This window comes from Corvus brachyrhynchos, unplaced genomic scaffold (genome assembly GCF_000691975.1).
Source record: "Corvus brachyrhynchos isolate BGI_N302 unplaced genomic scaffold, ASM69197v1 scaffold23, whole genome shotgun sequence".
NCBI classification, from domain to species: domain Eukaryota; kingdom Metazoa; phylum Chordata; class Aves; order Passeriformes; family Corvidae; genus Corvus; species Corvus brachyrhynchos.
In genome coordinates, this window is record NW_008238983.1 from 2,711,015 (window position 1) to 2,726,056 (window position 15,042).

At 34.9% G+C, this 15,042-nt stretch overlaps 1 long non-coding RNA gene across 1 annotated transcript in view; it reads right to left on the reverse strand.

Annotated features, from left to right (window-relative positions):
* Positions 1–10,783, reverse strand: part of LOC108447776 — a 29,230-nt gene extending 18,447 nt beyond the window's left edge. The window contains exon 1 of the long non-coding RNA XR_001863464.1: positions 10,600–10,783. This is a non-coding gene — a long non-coding RNA (uncharacterized LOC108447776). The remainder of the gene's footprint in view (positions 1–10,599) is intronic.
* Between the last annotated feature and the right edge of the window lie 4,259 nt (positions 10,784–15,042).

Here is a 15,042-nt window from a genome sequence, read left to right on the forward strand (position 1 = left end):
CTCTTTAGAGACCTAAAAATTTGGGACACTCATGAAATTTTGGAAATAACAGTCATTACTTAGTAGTCATGGACTCCCAACAAGTCAAAGCTACAACTGCATCTCAGGATGACACAAATGGGCTGGTTGTATAAGTAGGTTTTCGGTATGGTTTAGGGTTTGGACTGTTGTGCATAACTACATTTGGAATACTTTAAACGCGACACATTTGTATTGCCCAAAATCTTAATTGCACATCTTAGTTGCTATATAAACATGATTTGTAAAAACTTTTTTGGTGTACTTACAGAATTTCCCTCATAAAAGGTGTTTTCCAGAACACGGACTAGTTGTTTTTGGTTCATGTTAACAATTCATGACAAATATGATCCAAAATATCTTATTATACCTATATTCTTGTAATGTTTCTAATTCATTTCAGTGAGCAGAGGCTCTTGGCTGTTTATACTGGGGTCAGCTGTCAAGAAATGAAGAAAAATGCAGTCTCTTTGAAGACAGAAATTATTTTTATTGCATTTATGCATACAATTTTTTTCCTAAAAGAGCTGATAGAGAATGCTATTAAGTAAGAATGAATCTTCTGATATACCCAGTTTATTATGAAACTATTTCAGGTTTTTTTCCAACATATGACTGACAGGGGTATTAGCCAACCAATGAGAAATTAAGACAGGTATTAAGATACCAGACTTTGCTTCATTTTCTCAATAATATTTAGGCCAATTTTAATACTATTGCACTTAGTTTATCAAGTTCTTATGGAACCTCTCATCCCCTAAGAGTGGAATATAAGACAGTCTTTTTACTGCTCAGTTTTCACTGAAGTGCATCAATCAGAAGGTAAGTTTTGAAAGAGAGGAACAGTTTATCTTGACCTCTAAGTGACTAAAGAAATCCCTATGCACTATCAAAGGTTGTCACAAAACTGACATTGACAAAGAGTGCAGTGCCAGCCTCAAAATGTGCTCCCTCTTCAACTGCATATATTTGCATTGATTTTACTGTTTTGCCTACATTGCAATATGCATGCATAGTGAAGTGTGTGCTGAAAAATATGCTTTTCTCTATAGAGTACAAACTCCCAGCAAAGAGCCACATTCTGTACATCTGTATTCTTTGCACTTTAGCCTTTTTTTTTTATCTTGGCCCTCAAGATAATAATAAAATGGTAATTTCATGCCATGTATTTTTCAGTTTACCCAAGCCAGCACTTCATGCTTGCTGCTGCAAGAGTTCCTTCAAGCAGCAGTGAAAGATCATGCTGCACTGCTGTAAGCATAGCATAGATAAACATCCCATGCCGATAGAATATACCACCTAAGGGACAGCAGAAAGACAAACAAAACCAAATTAACCGAAATCAAGGACTAGATCAGAGAATCTTTTGGTGAAATTATATGGTTTATATTATACATGGGTCCTAACAGACCCTCTGGGCATGAACTCTAAATTTATGAGAAGGATACAAAATGTCAGCAGAGAACAAGGTAATAGATTTATGACATTAGGAACATAAACTGAGTTTTGTTGAAGGAAATAATCACTGATGTTTTACAGTTCTGCTCTCCACAGTGGCTTTTGATAGGCAGTTTTTTATTAAAAAAAGGGTGGGAAAAAATTCTTTATTTCAAGTTTATTTTGTCCTTTTTTACTCTTCCAACCTCTTTTCTTTTCCATATCTCTTTCCATCAACTTAAATAAATCAGATATTGTAATTTACCCTCCCCTTCTGTTAACCATTTATATACAGACAGAGCACTAATCAAAAGGATGCTTTAATATGGGAATGCTCAGACACTTTCCAGTTCTTCTGACACCTTCTTTATTCCTCTTCTTTTCTTTCTCTCTCTCTACTTCGGCAGGAAAGCTTTCATATGAGTCTACAGTAAAATATAGATTAGAAACTTTGCTGGGAAGGATGTTATTGTCCTTATTTAATTGATTTTCTTGGTATTTATTAATAAAATTCTTCAAATAAATGGGATGGAAAAAGCTCTCAAAACTTTCACTGATAAGTAGGCAAAGAATAGCCTTAAGAACAGCCTTATCAGCTTTGGTGTGTATATTGGTCACAGCAATGCAGTTTATGCCCAAATATAAATTTTTCAGGTTAAATTCTAGATTTTTCCTTAGCTCGATTTGGTGTTTTGGTTTTTTCCTCTATTTATCAATTCACTCATCTTTTTTCTCCCTTATTCTTACTTTAGAAGGAATAACAGCAATAATACCAAAAGGAACATCTTAAAATTTTTGTGGCAGAGATATGTAGTGATTGCTAGACATGGGTTTCCATGAAGGCTGTGCTCCTAGAGGAATGAAATTTCTCCTGATTTTGAAAGATCTGACCAATAGCTTGTGAAAGGACTAAACTTTATTTACATCTAGATTGTGAAAAATCACATCTGCTAAAAAAATTACCACAACTTTGTTCTTGGTTTTTGTATGCCACAGTAAGCTTTCATGTTGTTGCTATACTAGAAGATGACTCTATAACACATGGCAAATAGTTACTTCTATGTTATATTCTGCAGGTTTATAAAGTTTTAATGATACAATTTATGAACACTACCACTGACAACCCACAAAGCAATATCTTCAGGAAAGTCACTCTTCTGCCTGACCACAAACACTTGCTTGATTTTAGTTCTAGAATTCATACCCCTAAAATTCAGGGTATGCATTACCATAAATCAAGTTTTAAAATAACCATCACCTTTTCACAGATTCCCTTTAGTGTGCAAGTCTTAAAATAAAGTGTTTCATTTTCTTTTTAATACTATAAATGGTACTAAGTCTTTATAACATACTCTCACCATCTAGTTCTGTGCTAGGTAGCAATACATCACAGGAATGATGATGTTCTGATAATATATTACACTAATATATCATTGGTGTGACAATACTCTATGATGGATGAGTAATACATCTTCCAGACAAAGACGTCAAATACAGATCTGCTTGGAAAAGGAACAACTCCCTTCCCTGTGTGTTATTCTAACTTTATTATCTCAAAACTTTATAAAATGCTCTTAAAATTATACTCAAATTATTCATTTGGGCAGCCAACACATTCCCACATAGACAGGGAGGTTTGTCACAGATCTGAGATCTGTTGATTCGACAGAACTTTTCTTCACTTTCAGTGTGAGAGATGATAGAAAGTAGCTTCCTTTACATGCAACATATGGTGTTGCATAAGGTAATGAATGTCACCATATAGAAGCTCATTACTAGATTAGAAAAAGAACTCACTCTTTAGACAGTCTGTAATTGCTATTGCTCTTATTCATCCTCCTCAACTCAATTTTTCTCTTCTTTATGATAAATAGAATTGAAACAGTGTTTTCCTATAAGGAAACAGACATGGAAGTAATTTTACCTTTGGTTTGTCTCTTCTGTTTAATTTCATTGCAAGAGATATGATTTAACTGAGACAATCTACATCTTTTTAATGTAATTCCTGTACATTTAATTTCTAGACTACCATAACTACATGTCTGTTGAAAGATACACCTTTGCTCTTTTTTAACTTTGGTACGGAATTAGGAGTTTGTAAAAAATGAGGTTATACAATTACACCAGAAAACGTTCTGTCATTAGATTTTAAGCCAGCAACATGACTAATAGTAAACCTTACTTCTGCTAAAAAAAATGGTGACATATAAACTTTGGAAACCTTGGGTTTACTGTAGGCTGTAGTATTAATAAAGAAAACACTTATGAAAGGCCCAAACTTTCCCCTCTTGTTAGTCCAGCAACATCAGTGAGAAAAACAGTGTAAATTAGTTGTATCAGACATTAAATAATATTATATGAACAAATATTTTGAAGGAAAGATTAATTTGTGCCTGGTTATAGTCCTCAGTGAGTCTTCAGTCCATTTGGTTCCAATTCCTAATTCTGCTATGTATTGCTTCCTTTGTAGTCTTACTCAAACACGATTTTAATAAGGGACTCAGACAGAGTAATGACGGCCATGATAAAAAAAAAAAAAAAATTATATTAAATAAGACAACCAGGATATCTAAGTAACTTCTTTGTGAATCTAGCTAATATGGGACCAAGAGTCATAGGAGACTCTGTAGAGTCAAGTAGGAGGCAGCAGCAAGGAGAGAACATAGAGGAATACCTAGATTACTTGCATTCCCTATCTTAACAACACAATTTTCTCCTCACTATGATAATCTCCTCTTAATTTCTCAGAAGTACGGTTGTTGTGGTTGTTACCAGTGTGAAGTAGACATATAAGATTCAATATATAAGAAGAAAATGTGATTATGGTATATCTGAGAAAGAAAATAGTAGTGGCTGTAGAAAATAGGAATTGTTTATTATGTTCTTTGTGTCCATTAACGGACACAAATAATGCCCATTATGTGATTGTCAGGATACTCGCTCTTTATATTCTTATGTACAGGAATGAATCCTAATTTTTTGGTCTGCTTTGTCTTTCCACATTGAAAATCAAGGAGAATTGTGTTATATAAAATATTTTGTTCATTAAATCATACTGAGAATAAAGGAATAATTAAAATGGAACTGAGAAAATTATATATTTCAAAGTTCAGTAGGCTCCTAAAGTAAAAATATATTTAAAAAATAAGTCCATGTTTCAGATTATAAATATAGAAAAAAAAATTATTAATTAACTTTAGAGATCAAATATATCTTTATTAAGGCATGGTCTCTTAGAAATATAGAATTTTAGTAGAGCCTAAATGAAAAGTTACACCATATGAGTAGAAAACAGTCCTTGCCAATTTTCTTAACTAAAAAGACATTTAATCTATAATTATATTCTCTTATGTTATCTGGTGGTATTATGTACTAAACTTATTAAATTTGTATAATTGCAGCAAGTTTAAATTATTTAAGAGAATCCGTATTTCATTCAGTTTAACATTATTATTAAATTTAGAATCTCTTTAGCAGAACTGAGATCAGATGTAAAAATTCTCCCAGGAAAGTGACACCTCCTTTGAGAAATGGTTCTTAGAGCTTGTCATGAATAAGGACAATTAATCTGCTCTTTTAAAATGAACTCAGATCTTAAATCTTAACTTTTACTTTGTATCAAAACACCAAAAGTTTTCATCACATTTCAAATTTTATGAGATTTGGATTTAGATATCTAGTGTCAATATAAGGGTTTAATTATGTTATATTTATATATTGTTGATCTTGCAAGATAATGAGTGTCTACAAGAAATATTGAACAAATTTTAGTCTCATAAGAAGTTAATGAAATTTGTGCTCTTTTCTCAGCAATTTCAGGGCCAGACCCATAATGTTAGAAGTTTATTTCTCACATTAGTCTATCAAAGATTTTGTATTAAAATTTAGTTGAAATATACATTTAAAGAAATAGGTTTTCATTTGAGTTAGGATTGCCTAAGCAGTCAATTTTGATTTGCAAAATTGTAAAATTAAAGGTGATTATTTGTATTATTATTTATATGATTTGTATATCCCTATATTTACCAGTGACTTCTCGCATAAACCTCAATTCATCTGGAGTTCAGGCCCAAGGGAAAAAACAAAACAACAAACCAAACCAAACCAACCAAACAAAAAAAAAACCCACACCAAAGAAACCCCAATATATGTATTTTTTCATGATCTAAGTTTTGAAAAATTTACTGCACTATTTTAGATTATAATAATTTTAAAATATATGAAGACTGGATAGAGGTGAAGGGATTTCTTCCAAATCCTTTTCAGAATTCCTGCCATACCTTTCTCAATCAGTTTCAAAGAAGTTTTTTACCATACATTAAGAACTCTTTTAAAATTGTTACACCTTGGGATGTACTCATTCATCACTCTATATGTGCAATCTGTAAACATAAATCGATGCTGCTGTAGAAAAAAAAGTATAATCATTATCAAGCCATATTTTAGAACTATAATACAGAAAAGCCCATTTATTCTATATCTAAAAAAAGTTCTCAATGTCAAGATATTTTCTGCCTAATGTAATTTTAAAGAAGCTTGATTAACTAAATTTAGAAAAATGTGGACACATTTTCATAAATAATCTTAAAATAGAGAGACTATCCTGTCCTTAAAATCTAGAATTATTTATCTTTAACCCTACGTCTTCCACAAATAGATAACAGTAAAACAACCGGAGATAAATTGAAGCACTGTTTACTTGAGAAGGCAGTAGGTGGTTTTTATTTAAGTTTTAATGACTGGCAATTGTCTTATTCTTTTAAATCTCTCTTCTACCTATGAGAACTCTCCTTTTATTTTGATGGGTGTACATCCACATCATTTACCTTCTGAGTGTTTATATGTGCTTTTTTGAGAAACTGTATGAGTAGAAGTTCCTAATTCCAAATGACTTAATTCACATACAGTATAAATAAAACATTGTTATATCCTAATTTGAAGCAGGTGACTTATAAAAATATTCACTATGGGAAATAACATTAACTAGAATAATTATATATAATGTATAAATAAATAAACATTTGTGTTGAATATTACACAGTAATATAGATCTCATTTAGAAAACCAGCAAAAAAAGTGCTATGACTGTGGAAGATTAAAATACAGATCAAAATTACATAAAACATCTGAAAAAAAAAATAGATTCATAGTTCCCAAAGAATAGAGAATTAGAATTAATATTTAGAGTCAGTTTAAGGGCCATAGATTGGAATATACACAGGAGGTTCAACTAGTAACTCAGAGTACGAGGCAGTTTCATCTTTGCCCTGTCACCTGAACAAAAGTTTAGGTGCCTATACTTTATCATGTAGATAACTGCAAGGATTTCAATGTATGATTAAAGGGTAGCAATTGGGTACTGGTAAGATGTGGGTGAAATTGTCATTGATCTGGAAATTTCCCTTCTGGACAACAAAGCCACTCGAACTACTTTCCCAGGCTGATGATTATTATAAATATAGACAATGCATTAGGATCTTATAGTGGAAAGTAGATCACAAAGTGGTTTGCAGAGCATAAATTAGGACAAGAATCTTTAGGTCTAGAGAACAGTGAATTTTTTATAATAGAAAGCATTCCATATACAGTTTTGGAAATTGCATACAAAATGCAAAAAATGCATAGAAGTCTGCATGTGTGTATCAAAACTGTTTTCTATGTATAAAAACTTGAAATTTAGTGGCACAATCCAAACAGTTCAGTGAAAGAGAAATGAGAATCTTACTACGTCTGAAAATATGGAAAACTATTCTTATTAATATTGATATTTTTAAAAATAAGAATCTGAAAATGGGATTACTGATAAATAAACTGATTATTCAATCACAACCTTTTTGGAATGTTATTTACTTTGAATACACTTTCAAAATTATGCAAGGCAGAAATACTGTATAATTCCCAAGGTATTTAAGGCTACTTTTTTTGCCTACATGCTCACTTGGTGTTTCTTTTCAGCACAGCTAAATGACAAAGACCTCCCCATTGTAGGATGCACTTAGCAAAGTCGGGGTTATTTACAGGGAAAAAAGTCAAGGGAAATGTCCCAAAAGACAAAGCCAATGTCCTTTGAAGTATATGAGGTGTGAATGGTTGAAGAGCTCTACATAAGGCCTCAGAAACAGAAAATGCAAAAAATATATGTTTATATAGATAAAAAATAGCAAGGAGTAGTAGAAGAGTGCAAAGAGGTTGGCTTTTATTTTTTCTAATCTCACTGGTGAAATAACATTTAGACAGTCTGAAGAGTTTAATAATTTTTAGTTTTTGAAAATATAATTGGGCAAAAAAAGAAATAAAGAGAGATTGCAGAAAAAAAAAGAAAAGAAGAGCCATGTATTGTAACTAATCAATGGAGGATAAGATTCCTGGTAAGCAGTACTCTGAGGTCTTGATGTGTTTATTTTATCAAAGAAACGATTTAGTTTGATGTCTGTGCATAAGTATTTTTTTACAAGAACAAAAGTACAGAGTGCTATGTAGTTCTACTACTACCAGAGAATGTAGCCAAAATAATTAATTTCTGCAAGTTGAAATCAAGTGATCTCAAATGCAAAGAACATCTTTCTTTTCCTTTTGAATGAGCAACCTTTTAAAAAAGTCATCATTTCCTGACCTGCAAAGGTTAGGCATACAGGTTTAAGCTTGTAACTTTGTAACCTTGCTGAGATGTGAACATAAGGAGAATTTGTGTTCATAACTTGCAAACTCCTAGCCTTTCAATTTGTATATACTCGCTTTTTTGTTTCTGTTGTTGTTGTTTTTTGGATTTTGGGGTTTTTTTGTTCAGCTTGTCCAGCCTACCTGTACTGTTTCAACTTTGCTCCACAACATCTCCTCTTTCTCCTGGGGACAGTCGGCAAATGAGTTTCGCTTCGTTCCTGAGTTAGGACCCTGAATTCCTCCATTCCCTACCTTGTGCCCTGTTCTTTAAAGACCTGTTTCTTTAAGAGACAAATAATCATGGGAATGAGGTATACCTTCCCCACATGGAACAGTGTTACACTGTTAAACCTAAAACAAGCTTTGGCCCTGTAAACATTTCCATTCATGCGTTTATGCAATTATTTTCAAAGAAACAATATTACTGAAGTACCAAAAAGCTCCAAGTGCAACACCATAAAAATACATACATTGATGTGACAATTTCTCGTCACGCAAGCAAAAAAAACTAGATACTTATTATGGGTTTAAAAAAAAAAAAAAATATAAAATGAGCTGTCACCATGAACTGTGAATTTGTCTTTTTTGTGTTTCTGTGAAGGTTTTTTTTTGGTATGCACAGCTATCCTCAGTTTTTCTGCTTTGCATTACGGTTATGACATCCTCTACTGCATTGCTTTTTGATAGAAATCCGCAATAATAGTCCTGAGGCCCAATAGCATACTTTGTACTTAAAAAATACGCACTAGATTTCAGGATGGGTCTCGTATTACAAGTCTAGACAAAGTAACAGTTAACCAAATAGCCCTCTCATTTCCTTAAGAACGTGTTTACCTGAGCAGGTGGAGATTGATTTAAACTCTTCTGTGCAGATTCCGAACAGGTCAGAAAAAAAAAAGATCACCTAAAGTCTGGGGTCTGTATAACTTGATTATTGAGATATTTTGCTATGAAAATTTTCAGGAAGTCAGACACAGCACTAACACAACCATCGGGCTTCCAGGCTTACAACTTGGAGTACGGGCCCACCTTTTTGGGAGGAGAAAGAGACGAACAATCAACACTGTCTGTGAACACTATCGTGAGGAAAAAATCCCAAACAAAAAAAAATAAACAAGCAAAACCCCCTAAAACAACAACACCTAAAAACCTCAGCAAAACAGAAAAGAAGCTAAAGAACTCCCTAAAAACTTTAGTGTTACAACTGATGTCCCTTAATATTTTGATACAGGCAGCCATCATTAGGAAGATAGGGAATAAGTAATAGGGCAATGATAATGAAACAGTCTTTTTCTCATTCTTTCTACAGCTTTTCTACATATGCCTTAAGGAAGATAAAATGTAATGCAGTTAAGACATTATAAAATAAAAATGAAAAGTCAGTGTAAGCAGTCTGCTATGGAAATTGCCAGACTACCTAAAAATCACCACAACAAGGCGGGAAAATGTATTGAAAAGAATTTTTCTGTGAAAGCAAAGAGGCAAATTTCTACAGATCTTCATTCTACAAGTTATCACTGTAAATGTTCATGGATTTACCAATTTACCCAGCATCTCTTACACTTTATCACCAAAAAATTTAATTCCTCTCAAATTAAAGAAATGAGAAATATTGTAGTATGCTATTGATGGGTCCTATAGTACCCATTGTGTTATAGTTACTATCATCACAATATATCTCTCTCTTTAGTTTGCATTGCAATAAATTACTTGATTTTTATCTTTTCAAAATAATTCTGGGAAAAAATTTCACATTTGAACAAGTTGCAATGATTTCTATAATTCTACATGGCTTTCTTGGGGTCATTCTGGCTCAGTTTTCCATTACCTTTTTTCCATAATATCACATTTTATCACACATATAAGTCCAATGAGAACTCTTGTTGGTATTATCGTATGAAGTAAGTGATAGACACCTTTGATGTCATCTCTGATAAAAGTAGTTTAATAATGTGCTATTAAAAGGTACACAGAAAAAATTGTGATATAATTTAATGTTCTCCCATCACAGCTTGTAAATGCCTTAATCTTCAAAATTACCACCAGTTTAAACAGTTTGATTCATTTTGCAGTTTAGCAGCATTTATGGCTGTAATTTACATGTAGGAACATTTAACATATTTAACAGATTCTTGTTTCCCCCCTCCCGCATATCTCTTATTTTTCTTTGAAAAACCTGTATCTTATGAAAAACACATATCAACGCTTTCACTTATCTTTACTTGCCTTTCAGGTTGTACAATAAAGCTGTGCAGGTTTTCTGCTACATACAGTAATTCCCTATGTTAGAAACTGAATGTTCCTCCCACACCAAATCCTGAACAAATGCAGTAGTAAAATTTCTTCCCATAATGCTGCAATATGTCAGCTGTCATGCAAAACGTACTTGGAATTTTTTACAGGACAAAAGGTCACAACTCAAACATACTTTATACAGCAGATCTGTTAAGTCTGACACAACCAAACAGGAAAAACTGAACTTACCTTTATCTTACACCTCTTTCCCCTCATGATTCATCCCTTGACAACTCTGTTTATGCAGTCCCTGGTGTAGGCTCACCATGTGTGTAGCCCTAAGCACAGCTCAGAACTAAATGTGTACCACAGGACATCCAGGTAAAAGTAATAGGGGTTTAAGAAAACTTGTGTCTCCCCTTCATCTCTTCAAATGTTAGTTGTCATCCCATTCCTTTAACATGTGATCCATCCCACACACTAGCACTCTATTTCAGTCTAGCTACCAAGAAAAAACAAGGAGACATGCAAACAAACTGTCCCCTCCAGCCCCAACAGACAATCAAATGATTAAAAATAGTGCTAGAAGTACTGAATGGTAGAAAATTACCCTCAATATCAAACATTTCCAAGATAATACTATACCACCATAAAAATATTTACCAGCTCTACCATATTTCCAGTATTTTAGACTCATTAATTCATTGGGATTTTGATGATTATTGCAGAGAAAGAAAATTATCGCAAAATTCAATGTACAAGAGAGTACAGTACATGACTTTAGACTGCATTATTTTAGTTTCCTGTTTGGGCTCACAGAATTTCTCAGCTGCCCTAGTATGCTGTCATGACCCTTCTTCAGGTAAACAGGATAGAGTGCCAGCACAAGCAGATATAAAAGGCTTGAATTCTTGCACCAGTGTGCTAACCAATACAGCTAATCTGAAAATAGTGCAAAAGGTAAGAAACCAGTTTCTCCTTAAGCTCAAAAGGTTTGGAAGTCTATATAAGGATACCTGTATTGGAGCATACATAACAAAAAAATATCAGTGTAAATCACTGTGAAGATCTTGTCTTTTGCTTTCTCTCACTGTAGGGTTTAAACAAAAGTAGCCAGCAAAAGACTGTGGATATTGTCCAAGAGGACAAGAGGAAATGACCTCAAGAAGCAGCAGGGGAGGTTAAGATTGGGTATTGGGAAGAATTTCTTCACTGAAATGTTGGTTAAGCATTGGAACGGATTGCCCAGGGAAGTGGTAGAGTCACCAGACCTGGAGGTGCTCAAGAAGTGACTGGGCGTAGCACTTGGTGCTGGGGTTTAGCTGACAAGGTGGTGTTCAGTCAAAGGTTGGACTCAAAGATCTTTGAGGTCTTTTCCAACTTTGAAGATTTTATGACTCTATGAAGGGAGGAGGGCAGGGAGGGAAATGTCATCATTTATTCATGACTTTGCAAAATAACTCAAAGCTGATATTCTGACTTAAATATCAGAATCTCAAGTTCAAAGTTTTTACTCTTTGTGCTTACAACATCATGCTCATAGTGTGAAGGACGGAAGTTGACATTATTCATTCAGTAGGTAAAAACTAGAAAAATTTACTGGAGAAAGCTTTTCCTTGTTTTTCCATCAGATAAAGCAGAGGACATGATGCATTTTATAAGATTTGTCTCTTCTGTACCACAGTAGAGCCAGAGTAATTTCGCTCTCTCTAAATAAAAGTGACTCTATATATTTAATAGATTTCTGGTTGATCTGATTTGGGGCAAAAGGTTACCATGTGCTTCTGGCTGGCAAGATGAACTCTTGTTTTCACTTCACTAGAATCTTGTTCAGAGGACATGCCTCAATTGAACTGAACTAAAGGGTTATGATCATGCATACTACAGGCACACTCTCTGATAGTAACAGAGAGGTGATCTGAAACTGTTTCTTCTGCAGCTTCGACCTTAATATTGTGCAATAACATTCTGAATTTCTATAAATCTCAAAAATTCATTATTATTCATACAAGACCTTCACACGGACTTTGAATCATACAGTGTGTTTTAATACTAGCTTGTGGTTTTAATTAAGATATGCATGATATATGAAATTTCACTAAGTGTCTTTCAAGGAGCTTTGATGATAATACAAAATTCACAATGAAAAGGCTTTGCTTTTAATAACTCCAAAATGGTATTATTCTGGGATATATTTCTAAGGCCTTTTTTGTTTTGTGGGGGTTCTTAGAAATGCCTCTGCCCAAATTAAGGTGCAAACGAGACCATATGCCAGTGACAATAGTAAGAGTTTTATTTGATGGTAAATATGAGAGAGAGAGAAAGAAAGAAAGAAAAAAGAAAGAAAGCGAGCAGTAGAAGATAGGTGGGGGGGACAGAAAGAGTGACAGGGACAGAATAAGGAAAATATCACCACTCTGTGGATCCCAACGATGTTCACTGATCCTCTCCAGCTGGTCTTCTTGGTGGTGAAGGTCCCCTGGAAGGCACAGAGTCCCATGCTCAGGCTAGGTAGGAATGTGCAGGTATGTTCCCCTGGGGAGGGGGTCAGTCTCTCACAGCAGACTCTGGGCCTGTTGCACCACGTGCAGCCCTGTGGGGCCAAGCCTCTCACGTGAAAGTCCCGTGGATGTGGCCTGTGGGGTTGGGGGTTCCACAGCTGGATCAGTTTGTGTAATCAGAGGATGGGTGTTTATTGCCTCTCACCAGAGGTTGCACCATGCACCCAAATCCTCCTCCTTCCCGCTCGGCTGGGGGGAGTCTCTGTAAACATGGCTTCTGTGAGCTGTGCTCTCCCCCCACCCCAAACTCAGCCGGGGATAGTTGCGGCTGGTGGCTTTGACCTTTTGTGGATGCAAACCTTTCCTTCAGCCTGAGATGATTGAACCCTTTATCTAATCAACAGTTTGGCTTTCAGTTCAAAGTCCCACTCTTCAGGGAGGCTTCTTTGGTTGTAGCTTCTTTATAATGAGCAAAACTTTATATCAATGTTTGAGGCATGAACTATTTTCAGTCTCTGACAGGGAGGGAAGGAAAAAGGTCTTTCAGTATTGTTAATTAAGATGAAGATTCTCATTAACCAGAGCAAATGTTAAATGGCCCACGGGAGTGCGTAAATAATAGGCTTACTAATAAACTGTAGTATATTGAAGCTGAGGAAAATAACTTTAACAATGCTTTTGCAAATTTACTAATTACAATAGCTTCCAGCAGTGCCAGTTCAACCTGCAAAGAACTTAAACTGCACTTGTTCTGTTTTCAGAAGTGCTTCAGAATAATTAAACTATTTTGAATCAAAGTTAAAATAAAAATAGGCAAAATAGTTGTTAAAATATTGTGGACTCCTGGTGGCTATATATCCCATAATTGAAATAGCTCTTTCCTAAAAGGACAGTACTTCTGGAATTGAAATACATTAATACACTTACATTTTATTCTAATTAACTGTAGTGGTTAGTAAGTGCTTTACTCTTGCAGGAAGATGATGTTGCTGTTATGAAAGCTATCATGTGGGAAACAGTGGCACTTATGAGTAGTTCTAGCTCAGAACGACAGCTCTATAAAAAGTCAGTGTTAGGCATGGATCTCCTTTACACAAGAAACTAAAGGATGGTACGTGTTTCATAGGGGTTTTTTTCTGGAATGTAAAAATATATCGTTATTGTGGGCTAACCCGGTAGGCAGCTGAGCCCCACACAGCTACTTGCTCACCCCCCACCCGCAATAGGAAGGGGGAGAGAATCAGAAGGGTAAAAGTGAGAAAACTTGTGGGTTGAGATAAAGACAGTTTCATGGGGAAAGCAAATGTTGTGCTTGCAAGCAAAGCAAAATGAGGAAGTCATTCACCACTTCCCATCATCAGGCAGGTCTTCAGCCATCTCAGGGAAAAAGGGCTTCAGCATGGGTAATGGTGGCTTAGGAAGACAGATGTCCTAACTCCAAATGTCCCCCCTTCCTACTTCTTGTCCCCAGGTTTTATTGCTGTGCATGATGCCATATGGTCTGGAATGTCCCTTGGGGCAGTTAGGGTCAGCTGTCTCAGATGTGCCTCCTTCCAAATTCTTGTGTACTCTTCAGCCTAATCACTGCCAGAAAAGTTCTTGATGCTGTGCAAACACTGTTCAGCAATAACGAAAACATTCATATCTTATCATCAGGTCACAAATGCCAAACAGCACCCTATGAGCTTCTGTCAAGAAAATTAACCCCATGCCAGCAAAAACCAGTGAAACTATAAAAAATAATTTAGCGTTGAAAATTCAACCAAGTTCCAACAGGCTTAAGAACACCAAAAATGGTAGAATCCAGTATAATTTTGTTTGAAAATATCTCTGTGAAGATTGTCTGTTTTAACCACTTCCTCAAAGCAGGGTCAGCTCAAAGTTGGATCAGGTTCCTTTAGGCTTTATCCAGGAGAGTTTTGAAAACCTCCACAGACAGGAGTTTTCAGAGTCTCTTTTACAAACTTGATGCAGTGTTTACCACTCTCATCATGAACACTATTTCAGCATATGGATAAATTGATGGATTTCCTAGATGGAATTTCCTTTTTCACAATTTATGACTATAACCTCTTGGCTATGGCTTTTTACTCTGGGAAGAGCCTTTTCTATCACTCACCATTACAAAGTTTAAACCAGCAGTTAGATCTCCCACATCTGTCTCATCTCCAGGCTGAAAAAAAGCCACATC